This window comes from Mustela lutreola, chromosome 8, assembly GCF_030435805.1.
Source record: "Mustela lutreola isolate mMusLut2 chromosome 8, mMusLut2.pri, whole genome shotgun sequence".
Taxonomy (NCBI): Eukaryota; Metazoa; Chordata; class Mammalia; order Carnivora; family Mustelidae; genus Mustela; species Mustela lutreola.
Window position 1 is genome coordinate 125,186,364 of NC_081297.1, and position 13,381 is coordinate 125,199,744.

The following is a 13,381-nucleotide window of genomic DNA, read 5'->3' on the forward strand; positions in this document are numbered from 1 at the left end:
CATATAAGGTAAGGTATTCAGGGTGTGGGTTCACAACAACTATATATGTTAAGGTATTTGTGGTTGGAGGGTAGGGGGAGTCCTGATGTTCCTGTTTCCTTCATAGGTATCCGTTTACTTATGGTGACCTGTCCTCAGCATACGTCCTTCCGGCGGGTGAGTCATGGGTAAAGGAAGAGGGCGGCCTGGAAGATGACGGCCCGGCGGCCATTTTTATTGTCCCTCCTACATTCCTGGAGCCGCTGACCCAACTATACCCGCCTATGGCTTCAGTGAGGATACAGAAAGCTTTTAACAGTGTCAGGTACAGAAAAATGTTTTGCCAAATCGTTGAGCTGAATTATTTTAGCTATTTTTTTTTAAAGATTTTATTTATTTGTCAGACAGAGCACACACAAGCAGAGTGGCAGGCAGGGGGGAGAGAGAGAAACGGGCTCCCCGCTGAGCAAGGAACCCAATGTGGGACTTGATCCCAGGGCCCTGGGATCATGACCTGAGCCAAAGGCAGCAGCTTAACCGACTGAACCACCCAGTTCAGTGCCCCTATTTTAGCTATTCTTACCCACTTCTACTCTTCACACTGCCAGGGTCCTCAGAAGTGTGAAGGTCAGAATCACCTTTTCCTATTGTGACTTGCAGTAGGGAAATGGAAAGTGCATGGTCCTTCAGTACTTCTACCAGGACTCTGAAAAGAAGGACTATGAACTGGTAAGCCACCTCAGAGCATATTCAGAATTGGGATGGGGACTCTGATCTAACATGTGACTGTCCTTAAATGAATACCTACCAACATCAAGCTACCGATTTGTGTAAGCTACCAGAGATACAGGGTAAAGACACAGATGCTGCCCTGTAGGATCTTAGCCTGTTGGGGAGACAAACATAACAGCCAGCAATTATGATACTGTTTGGCCAGCACTGAGCAGGGAGCAATTAAGTTGGCCGTAGAGGAGGTGGCACTTCAATGGGACTTTCTGTTGGCTCTGCCCAAGTTAGTGTGTTGGTCCCTTTGGGGGATACTAATGCATATGGACACCAGAATTCCACTTAATTTATTTATTTGATATCCAATTTGACAAATAGCACTTCTTGCCATGGGTCTGCAAGATGCTTCCATGGTGCTGTCTCAAAGGAATTTAGAAATAAAGAGAATCTTATTTATAGGCTAAGACACCAATATTATCCAATTCTCTATATCAAGACAAGACGTTGAGAAACATGATTTATTTATCCACAGTAGAATTGGATCAGGCTTCAGATTTTAGGTATCGGGCATATTTGGGGGTTCTTTGTGCCATTCCTAGCCCTTAGTTCTTCCTCTGAAAGACCCACAGATTAAAATTAGATGTTGCTGGCATAGAGGGAATGTTTTTAATGTAATAACTGTCTGTTTACTTCTTAGAATCATAAACAGAGCTTAGAAGAACAGGAATGTCTATCTTGTTGGCATTTACTGTTTTTGTAGGAAAATTAGAGTCTCACAAAGACACAGTTCAGTGAGCCAATTAAGCCTTGTTTGTTAAAATTATGTAAAATATATGGCAATGATTCTGAACGCTATTATTAATTCAAAATATTGGCCACATAATCCAGGTCTGAGTACTTCAGAAGAAAAAAATAGACCCAATGTCTTGATAATATTTATATGTCTTCATTTCATTTTCATATTCTGTCTTTGACCACTGCTGTTTTTAGTGACAGATAACATTCTTAATGGAGAATATTTGTGGAAAATATTTACTATGATCTGAATGCTTGTTTTTCTCCTCACCTCCATATATATGTTGAAATTTTAACCCCCAAAGTTGAGGGTCTCAGGAGATGGGGCCTTTGGTGGTGATTAGGTCACCAGGGTGGAAGCCTCATGAAGAGACCCCACAGAGCTTCCTAGCTCCTTCCTCTGAACAGTGAGAAAACCCCAGCTCTGAACCAGAAGAGGTCCTAGAACATGACCATGCTGGTGCCTTGCTCTTGAAATTCCCAGCTTCCAGAATTGTGAGCAATAAGTTTTTGCTGTTTATAAGCTGCTCAGTCTGTGGTATTTTATTATAGCAGCACGAACAGACTGAGACCATATAAAATGAATTATTATTCTTTCCTTTGGTGGCATATAACCTCCTCCTTGTCAGCTTCTAGGAGATGAATTGACTTAATCAGGACTTTGCTGATACCACAGTCTTTGGCAGGACTTCGTGGCTCATTGCTGATCCCAGGAAAAGACTGAGAGCCTACAAATGAAGTAAGTCAGTCCATTCATACAGTAGTTGTGCGCTTTAGTGCCTCAGGAATGCGGGGGATCTGGCTAGGGAATAGTTCTTTGAAGGCTCAGACATCTTCTTCTAATAGATCTTATAATAGGTCATGGTTCTTAGCCATTTAGAGCCCTTTAAGAATGTGAAAAGGCTGTAGAATCTGCAGGAAGAATGCAGACTTCTTTGTGGAATCATTCTTTTAAAAAATGCACATGTATACACACACACACACTCAACACTTGGCATTCAATTTTTAGGAAATTCCCACTACACCAAATCCAGCTCACTTATCCCAAGAATCCTGAGTCTGTAGAGTCCCTAGCATCAGACTTCATCAGCATCTAGGACTGGTCTAGTCATTTCTTGGTTTTGTAGAGTATTTGGAAGACTTGTGTCCAACAGAACGAAGCTAAATGTTTCTGCTGGATTCACTAGCATATAATTCCTGGCATGAAGGGCTAACCATGGTTTGGAAGGAAGGTGAAACCATTTGTCTAAACCCTGATCTTAATACAGCTGGTCACAGTTCTTCTGTTCTATGGGAAGACAGGCAGGTGGTCCTCCTGAACCCACCTCTTGGAAAGGTAAGAGCTTGCAGACATGCAGTATATGACGGTCTCTAGCTTCTAGCAGCTTTCTGCCTTCATCCCCTCTCTATAGCACCAGGGATCCTAGACAGGAAAGGACTGAGACTTTTGTGCCCAGGACATTGGGAATAATTTATTTCAGGGGGAAGTTTTATAGAACCTCATCTGCTTTATATACGGGGAAATTATTTCCAACAATATCTTTTTGTCCAGCCATCTGCTTGAATCAAGTTTCTGCCAGCCTCTGGAAGAAGTAATTATTCCCTGCTCTGAAACTCAACTCCATGCTGGCTTTCTGCTGAGGGAGTGGACCCTTTGGTTGTCTGTTTTCTATTGTCAAGAGTTCTTTTGTTACTTACTATTGTCAGCTGCTTATTTTTCAACAAACACTATCTTTGAGGCTAAAAATAAACCCTCCCAACACAAGTCCTCTCTTTATGATAGTGTGAAAGATAAAATAGAGCTGTCAATTGTGGATATAATTTTATTCAGGCTATTGCAGGAGAGGGAACATTTATTAATGAGAAATGTCTCAAAGAAAATCAAAGAGGCCCGAGTTTTATAGAGGCAAGTAAACAAGGGAGTCATCCCCAAGTCTTATGGGAATCATGAGGAGGCATGGAGTTGGGCCTTATCTCAGAACAGGGGAAGGCTGGGTCTTTCTTTGTGGTGGTTAGCTATTTCTTGGAACACAAAAGTGTGGAGGATTTTTCAACCATCACTGCTTTCAGGGAGCACAGAGTTCAGACAAAGTTCACCATTGTCAAAAGTCACATCTTTTTAACTTTTAAGAACCTAAAGCAAATTTGGAAGAAAAAAAAAATGTTTCTGTAAGGTTTGGGTGTGAGGTGAAATCGGAATTCTGGCATCTTGACTGCCTGTTCTGTAAAAGACATGGAAGCTATCTCTTCATTTAATTTGGCTAAAGAAAAATGAATGGCCTGCATGACCAAAGCTTAACAAAAGGAAAAGAAACAATGCTATTATGACTTTCCTAGAGGCATGGAGAACCCAGGGAACAATTTTCAATTTGCACCAGTCATGGGAACTCTGTGACTTACAAAAATTTATTCAACATGCATGTTTTGAGCACCTGCTATATGCCAGGCATGGGTATATGTGCTGGGCATAGAGCATTCAGTGTACCAGTTCAAAACTTCTCCCCTCCTGGAGCTCCCTGCTGCAGAGAAAAGGAATATACAAAGGGACAATGAGAGCGAGAGGAAGGAGCTGTGTAGTTTTTAAAAAGTAGGGTCAGAGAAGGTTTCCATAAGAAGGTAACAGGAGTAAAGGTCCGAGGAAGTTAGGGAAGGAGTCCCTGCTGAGGTCTGAGGGAATCTTTTGGGTGGAGGGAAGAGCAAAGTGTGAAGGCCTCAGATGGAAGCTTGCCAAGCATTTTCAAGGAATAGCAAGAAGGCCAGAGTTGCCAGAGTGCAGTGGGCAAGAGAGCAAGTAGTCAGGGTTGAGGCCGGAGAATCGTGGGAATCAGAGGCTAGGCAGTCTGATGGGCCATGGCAATGATTTTGGCTTTTACTCAGCATAACATGGGAAGCCACCAGTTGGCTTTCGGCAGAGGCATGATATCATCTAATTTATATTTTCAAAAGATCAGTCTAGTTAACGTTTTAAGAGGGCTGAGGGGAAACAGTAAAAAGGCTACTGCATCATTCTCGAGAAGACAGGGGTTCGGATCAAGATGGTCATGGTGAAGGGTAGTGATGTGTGATATACTGTTCAGGTCCCCTTCAGGAATAAAAGATTGATTCCTACAGCAGCTGGGAGGTCCCCAGCAAATGGCCTTTGGCTGTCAGCCCTCTTCAAGAGTTGCCTTCTCTGAAGAGAGCTGTTTTCCCAAAGGCATTCCCCCTTCCCAGGGCGGCCTGCATCCAGTGACGGGCCAGTAAGGCCTATAAAGGCCTGGGGCCTCATCTCTGTTCAAGACAGTTCCCAAGGGCTGTCCTAGCTCAGAGCTCAGAGCTCCTTGTGGAGGCACAGCTGGCATTTATTGTGACCAAATCACAGCCCAACTTTTCCTCCTGCCCAAACCCATTTGCTTTCCTCCTCAGGCGTTGTTGATCCCGGGAGCATTCCTGGATAACCTTCCTGCCCACTGAGCTCTGTCTCAGAATCAAATTCCAGAAGGACACAACCTGTGACATGGAGAGGGGAGCAGGGGTCAGAAATATATTCTGAATATATTTTGAAGGTAGAATCAAATGGATTTGCTGACGGATTTGATGTGATCTTAAAATTAAAAAAAAAAAAAAATCAGTGATGACACACTGAGATTTTTGTCCCAAACAAACAGAAGGATGGAATTGTTATTAACTGACATGAGAAAGACCACAGGAAAGGCAACGGTTTGGGGGGTTGGTGAGGAAGGTAGGGAATATAATAGAAATAAAAATAAACTCTTAAGATTCATGTAGATAAAAGATCAAACTCCACTTCCAGAAGGACATTCTTAACTTTGAATACTCCCAACATTATACAGTTTTAGGTAGAATCTGTTATAGTAGACGTTTCATTTAATTTGAGGAATGTGAGAGCAATTAAACATAAAAAATGTGAATACATATTTTCAGCCATTACACAATGGTTGCTAATTCATTGAGACAGAGTTGAAGTAGTTTTATAAGGGAACAAAGCCAGCCATTGGCACATCCACCAGGATATGTATCAAGAAGTTGTTTTTTCTTTTTTTTTTTCTTTTTTTTTTTTTTCCTGTAAGGCCCTTATAACTCATAATACAGCAACAGTTCCCAAGAGAAGTTGAAGCAAAACTGGTTACAAACTTGATATATCACATACCCAGACAATAACCCCAAGGCAACACGGTAGTAAGCACAATGATAGGATACCACCTTGTACGGATAAAGCTCTAAGAAAATTCACAGTAAAGGGAAAGTCAACCGGAGAGCACAGTAGGTAGAAAATGAATCTTGAGCTGGGGTTTGACGGTAGAGAGTAAGCAGAAAGGTTCGGGAAGGGTGTTTCTAGAGGAAGGAGGAATGTGAGAGAAGGCCCAGAAGGGACGATGGGTAAGACAGAGACTAGGAACAGTTGTGATGAATCTGCCTCCCAAGAAGATTACCTCAGTTGGGTAAAGTGGGGCAAGTTAGCTGACTTTTAAAACCAGGGAAGGAGTTTGGAGTTCTCCTTTTAATTCCCAAAGGGAGAGAAGATATTTTCTCAAAACTTTTAAGGTGCAGACATGCACTGTGAATCTCCAAAATGGAAATGGGTGATGTTTCCCAAACTTAATGGACATGGGAAGCTTTCTTCCCATGACGGCACCTGTTACCATCTTTGGGAAGATTGATTCTACAGGCCCAGGGAGGGAGATGACACGCAAACATGGAGTGTGTGGAGAAAACTAGTCGCTCCAAGATTTTTTAAAGGACACGGACAGTGTCCCGGGTGGTGTACAAACAGCCTTCATTCATTCTCATGCTCTGGCGCTTCCTCTGCCCCATTCTCAGCATATGATGGGCCCCCTGGAAAGAGACGTGTGGTTCTCTGGGACCTTCTTTTCCTGCCTTAGTGATTGATAAGTCTGTCAATGTTTTTTAGTCTTATGATCCTTGTATTCATGCAAGGTGCCTTCCTGGCTTGCTGGCACGGCCTCTCGTTCAGGCAGGAGGTGGTGCTGCCTGTTCTTCAGCAGGCCGTGGGCGCTCTCTTTGGTCGTTGTCAGATGCCAGGTGGCACCTGTAAGACAAGCAGGAAGGAACTGCTCTTGCCCCGAAACAGCAGCCCCAAGCCAGAAGGCTCTGTCTATAGCCCCAGGCCTCTGCGCTCCGTCCTCACTCTTGCCAGGACTTTCTGTGTGTTTGCTCTCTTCCCATTTGGGTTCTCTTTTTCTTACTCTGCTGCCTCTCGCTGTAAGCCACTTAGAACTTGAACTTGCCTTTTTCTTCTTTTCCTCCTATAGTTCAAAAATATCCGGAAATAGCTTGGTTTTGTTCACTTGTTTTGTTTTGTTTCTAATGGAACCTCCAGCCAGCAAGTCTAGAGGAGGAGTTCCCAGCCAGGATAGGGGGGTGGCCCCACATCCCTCCCTGCCTTTTACCAGGTGCCATTTGGAAATGTTTGGAGGCATTTTGTGGGGGGCTTGTCCACAGGCATTGGGGGGGTACTGCTGCCATGTCGTGGGAAAGGGCTGCACATAATGTGGGAGGTCACCCTACACGAGGCAGAACTGTCTTGCCCGAAATGTCAGTGACATCCTCAACCGGAACCACTTTAAGCTTCCCAAACAGCAGTCATGTGAGTGCCCCTTGGATAATATTTGTTATTGAATGTACCCCCTCCCATGTCATTCTTAGTTTAATATTTTTCCTTTGAATTTACTCACTTATAGAAATCTTTCAGCAATAGTATGTTCGGAATAATGGGTCGATGTTATTGTCTATGTATTTTTCAGTATGCATAGAAATAAATACCTAACACCTCATACAAAATATTCCTCATTAGTAACACACACGTGAAGCCTGGGAAATAGTGGGCCCTTCGTATACCCTACTGGGTGTTTGATGGGAGCATTAGCCCCACACTCCTTCCTTCTTCTGAACTATGGAGGTTTAAGCAAGTACAACTATCCCATGTTTAATGCCCCCTAAAGGTCATTTGTTTTATAAAAAGAAGTCTGTTCCACTGGCAATGACAGCATTCTCGACCCCAGCCAGCTGTGGCTTTGCTGGTTGCAGAGTCATAGGATCAAAGTGGGGCTTCGGTGGCCTTTGTCTCCTCAGACGGTCAGCTCTGTGAGGGCAGACCTGCCTCGTGTGACTCCACCTTCCCTAAGGCAGAGTCTGGCACAAGCTTCGTGAAGGGTAATGAGTCTCAGTGAATAAATGAAAACGCGACCAAATGAATGTATGCTTACCCATTAGCACTAGATAAACCATGGGACACTATAAATGTTACCGTCACCGAGTAAAAGAAAAGCCTTGTGCACATGTTTCTTCGGCAAGTTCCATAACTTCTCTGCTTCAGGTTCCTTACCCCGCAAATAGGGATAATAGTACTAACCTCACAGAACTGACATGAGGAGTCCCTGAGATCATACCTGCGAAGTACCTAGAACAGCATCAGGCATAGAATAAATGTTACAGAAATATTTGAAGACGAATGAATGATGTCTGTCTTCTACGTAGGTTTTCAATATTTGTGGAAAGAGAATCAACAAATGCTGAGTCACAGTGTTCCTGCATTCCACATCCTTGCTGCTGGGCCGTTGCTGCAGGCAGCCATGGCCACTGACGCAGAACATGCCAGGCTCCAGTGAGAGCTCTTGCTGCAATCCTCAGCACAGAAAGAACTCTCCAGAACAGGTAACCTGGGATGATGCAACCCCTGCCTCCACTTCATGACAGGTGGCACAGGAACAGTATCCTGGTATTTACTTCAGGCGATGCTAGAACATAGCCAATGAACTAAAGTCCGGCTCTGTCTCAATGGACTCATTCTGCGGGAATGCCATATTCACCTACCCTGAGCCCAGAAGTGGAAGGGGAGGCAAGAGAGGGGTTGGCGCACTGAGAGTTTCTGTGGTGAACCAGCCATAGGAACGTGATCTTGAGTGTTTCGTGTTACTTCATCCTCTGAAAACCTCAGGAGCCAGGATTTTAGCCCAACTTCCCTTATTTCATAGGTCAGAAGCCTGGTGCTCCAGGCAGTTAACTAATCTGGCCGACGTCATTTACTACAACACATACCAGTGGCAAAATTCGAACTCAGTCCCAACTGAGTTTCCTTTCCTTTCCAGCTTTCTTTCTTTCTTTCTTTCTCTCTCTCTCTTTCTTTCTTTCTTCTAGCCCACCTGCTGGATTTTCGGTGTCGGCACCTTTCTCCCATCATTAGGACGGAGATTAAGTGAGCGATGCTCATGAAATAGACATGCCTTAACAGCTCCTGCTGTGCGAGCCCTCCAGTCACGTGATGGAGCAGCAGAGGGAGGTTGCCGTTACTGCCCAGGGGATTTCATCAAAAGCCAAGATAATCCTGGCTGAGACAGTCTGCAGGCAGGGCATGGCTCGGGTGTGAATAGAGCATTTGTCTCCTTCGCCAAAGGAAAAGGACTCTATTCATAACCTTCTCCTGATAGCCTTCTACATGAGAAAGTGTAGGAAAAGCCAGATTCTCTGCAAGAAGGGGCCTGTTCCTGTTCTCTGAGCATGGGGATTCCACATTCCATTCCTGACAACCCTGATTTCAGATAAATGGTTTAAATTTTTTTTTCTCCCACAGTTACGGATCAGCACTAAGAAGTTGTCTTAGTATCTGAGTGTACGGGGCAGCAGTCTGACTTGATCTAACTAAATGGAATCTGAGTTCCTCCTTGACTTCACTACAGAATCTCTTTGCTCTCTGTCCTCACCCCAAGGCCTTCCTTCTGTCTCTAGGGAGTAGACTCCAAAACTGTTTCCCAAGTAAAATGTCATTCGTCTCCTCTACCCTCTGAGGAATAATCTTCCTGCCCACTATAGCTGACTGTGACTGCCTCGGGCCTTCTAAACAGCTTACCTGGTTAAATCACCCCCAGGATTGGGAAGTGACCTATCTTCTGAATCCAAGCAAAGATTATGTGAAGTTGATGTTAGTCAATCTCAAGTTTGGGCTCCATATAACAATCTGAGGCATTCCCTTCCCAGCTCTGTTGGCCGTGAGCTAAATAGATCTCCAGCCATGGTGGCCTCCCTTGCCGGGCAGGGCTCGCTCAGGCAGTAATGACCCCAATATTCAAGACTCAGAGTGAGTGCTTCAGCCGTAGACCCACACGTATGCATAGTCACTGCTCCAGTCTCCTCATGGAGCTTACTATCTAGTGAAAAGTTATAAGCTACAACAAATGGTAAGAAAGAAAAGATCAGTGAGCTATGGGAGCATGCTGAAAGGAGGCCCACTCTCACCTAGGGGTCAGAAGGTTCCTGAGAGGACGCTCTGGTTCCCCACTCTCTGCCTCAGTACCTCAGGCCTGGTCCTGGAATTCACTTATCGGCTAGCCTTCCCTCTTTTTTTTTTTTTTTTTAAGATTTTATTTATTTATTTGACAGAGAGAGATCACAAATAAGCAGAGAGGAAGGCAGAGAGAGAGAGGAGGAGGAAGCAGACTCACTGCTGAGCAGAGAGCCCGATGCGGGACTCGATCCCAGGACCCTGAGATCATGACCTGAGCCGAAGGCAGCGGCTTAACCCACTGAGCCACCCAGGCGCCCTAGCCTTCCCTCTTGATGGCCCAGTTGCATCATTTATTTCACTTTCACGTTCTTCTCTCTAAGATATCCTCTCTCGGTAATGCCCCTTTCGTCTATGAACCACAGCCAAAGATGACAGGGTGAAGGCAATCAAAGGTTATTTTACAAATATTAGTCAGTGACCATGGAAATGGGGAGAAAGAGGTTGACACGAGACACAATAGCTTGTAAACAGGAAACATTACCGTAAATTCGATGTGCCAGTTCTAGAACACTGGTAACGAGGTGCCATTTCTTGTACCCTGGCCCTCCACCATACTTGGGCAGTACATACTGTCCCAGCCTCTACATGCAGGACCCCAATATTTTATCTAAGAGGTGGTGTCATATAACATTATTGCATTTGCCTCTAGTTTGTCTAAGACTTAGTTTAGGAGTGTTGTTTCATTTGTTCACTAATTCAAAAAAAGTATTTAAGCCAGTGGGTCAGTTGCTATGCAAGGCAATGGAGGGGGCTGTGGTGATAAGACATGAACAGCACTTTGCTCAAGGCAGCTCGTGTTCATTGTCCCAAAATTAAATAAAGACACTAGGACATCAGTGGAGGAGCTGCCATACTGAAAGGGAGGGCATCTTGTTGAGGCCAAATCACAGGGCCCAAACTTTACAAAAGCCACAGTCCACGCTGCCAGCATAGGGTATTGGCAGGAACTTCCAGAACTTTCCACCTGCTCTTCAGTCACTGTTTATTTCATTATTACTTTCATTGAGGTAATGCGATCCTGTTAAGAGTCAAATAGTCTTACACAACTGAGTACACAGAACATCCCTTGACCATCCACTTTCCTCATTTAAAAGTCCACCAGGGAAACCACTTCAATTTATTTAGCTGTTTCATTTTGGATTTGCCATATTTCTCAATAGCTGCCACCCCTTGATTTTTTTCTTATGACAATTATATTGAGATATAATTCATGTATCATGAAATTCACCCTTTTAAATAATTGGAAAATCCATTGATTTTTTTTAGGATATTCACAGTTATGCCACCATTCCTACTATGTAATTATACAACATTTTCAATACCCCAAAAGAAACACCAAATACATTAGCAGTCACTCCCCATCCCCTCTGCCCCGGTCTCGAAAACCACTAATCTACCTACTTTCTCTATGCATCTGCCTATTATGGACATTCCATGTAATGGAACCATGCAGTATGTGGTCTTTGTGTCTGGCTTCTTTCACTCAATGTTTTCAGAGACCATCCTTGTTGTAACATATGCCAGTAATTCATTCCTTTTCGTAGTTGAGTGATAGTCCATTGTATGGCTATACCATTTTTTGTTGATCCATTCAATAGTTGATGGACATTTGGGTTGATTCTACTTTTTGGCTATTATGAAGAAAGCTGCTACAAACATCTGTGTGCAAATTTTTAATTCTCTTGTGTATACCCCTAAGAGTGGAATTGCTGGGCCACTGATTTTTCAAGCTTCGGACATTATCTACTGGCTTCTCACTGTGGAGTCACTATGGAGACATCTTATCTTCCATTACTACCTCTCCCCAACATACACACTTCCTATCCTTCATTCTCCCAATATTTATAGCATAATTTTGATTGCATCAGTATTAATATGATAATATAAATGTTGACATATGATTATTTTTCCTTAAGGAACTTTTGGTTTTACCTGGAGTTGTCTTATTTGTTGATTTTCTATGTATTTATCACCAACTCACCTTTAAACTCTCCCTCAGGAGTGTCATCTCTTCTCCTGATATTCATATGCCTTAGGCTTTCTATCAATTTCATCATCCTAGGTTTCTCTCAGAGTCTTGTGACTTGCTCAGAGGTAGACTAGTTGTTCTCCAGACTGGTAGCATGGGTGTTAACCCAAGACTTCCCTTCAACCACACATAGGAGATTTCTTTTACCTCTCTCTTGTGTTGGGTTCCTTTTATCCCATATCTGTCTCTCTCTTGTTTCCCCTCCCCTATTTTGTGGGATAGCTCCTCCAGTTGTATCCTGAAAACATTGCAGAGTGAGTATGTTGTTTCAGAACTTGCCTATCTGAAAAGGCTTTGTATTATTAAATTATTACTAATTTTATTTTTATTAATTTTAATTTTTGCTAGTTTTACTTGGTATAAAATTCCATAAAGCTCATTTTTCTGCAGATTTTTTTTCTAGTTCCCACAGTTGCTGTTAAAAATATCCACACCATTCTGATTTTTTTTTTTGTCAGACTCTAACCAGTTTTTTTACTCTCTAGAAGCTTTTAGGATTTTCTCCTTGACTCCAGTATTCTTAAGTTTAAAAAAAAAATGATAAATTTTGACTAATATATCTTGTTCATTTTGCGGGACCCTTGATGGGCTCCTTTTATCTGGCAATAGCATTCAGTTCTAAGAATTTTTCTTGAATTATTTCTTTAGTGATTTTATTTCCCCCACTTTCTTATTATTTTTTCCCTTTTCTATGACGTACAGTATTTGGATATTGAACTTCTTGATTTGGTCCTTAAATGTTCTGATCTTTTCTCTCCTGTTCTCTGTCATTTTGTTATCCTTTGGAAGGTTTTGTCAAATTTTTCTTCAACCATTTTATTCTATTTTTAAAATTTAATTATTTTTTATTTTTTAGAGAGAGAGAAAGAGAGGAAGACTGTGTGGAAGAGGGCAGAGCCTTAAAAAGAGCCTTAAGCAGGCTCCATGCCCCGTGTGGAACTTGTTGCAGGGCTTGATCTCATGGCCCTGAGATCATGACCTGAGCCAAAATCAAGAGTCTGACACTTAACCAACTGAGTCACACAGGTACCCAAATTTTTCTTCCAATCTTTATTGAGATTTTTAGTTTATGCCATATTTTTTAAATTTCTAAGACTTTTTTGTTTTATGAAGTCACCCTTTAAAACATCATCCCATTGCTCTGTGTTTTTAATATATCCTTTTAGCTCTCTAGTAGTTTTCATCTTATTACTTAAATTCTGTTTTCTCCAAATTAATTTAGTACCTTTGTTTTTAATCTCTTTCATGTTTGAGACTTTCTTCAAATGTCTGGTGATCCTTGACTGCTCATTTACATTTAAAATTGGGGTACTAAAAAGCTTAATGGCAACTCTGTATTATGGGTGGGGCTTGAAGACCACAGATCACATGTAAAGAAATCAGGTTGCGCTGTTTAATTGGATAACCCTAGTGTCAGTATCTTTATATCTTTCCTTTGGCTTATCAAACATATATTGAAGAATTGTCTTATATCCTGCACAGTATTATGGGAACAAAGTGATGGAAGAGGGCTAGGAGCTATAGGGGAAGGTCTTAATATTTACTATTTA

General features: G+C 42.6%; 1 long non-coding RNA gene across 1 annotated transcript; it reads left to right on the plus strand.

Moving 5' to 3' along the window:
• Positions 1–1,553: 1,553 nt before the first annotated feature.
• On the plus strand, positions 1,554–12,851 carry LOC131838000 (uncharacterized). The gene is made up of 3 exons (XR_009356405.1): positions 1,554–2,239; positions 7,999–8,175; positions 12,688–12,851. It is a non-coding gene; the product is annotated as an uncharacterized LOC131838000 (long non-coding RNA).
• The last annotated feature ends 530 nt before the right edge of the window (positions 12,852–13,381 follow it).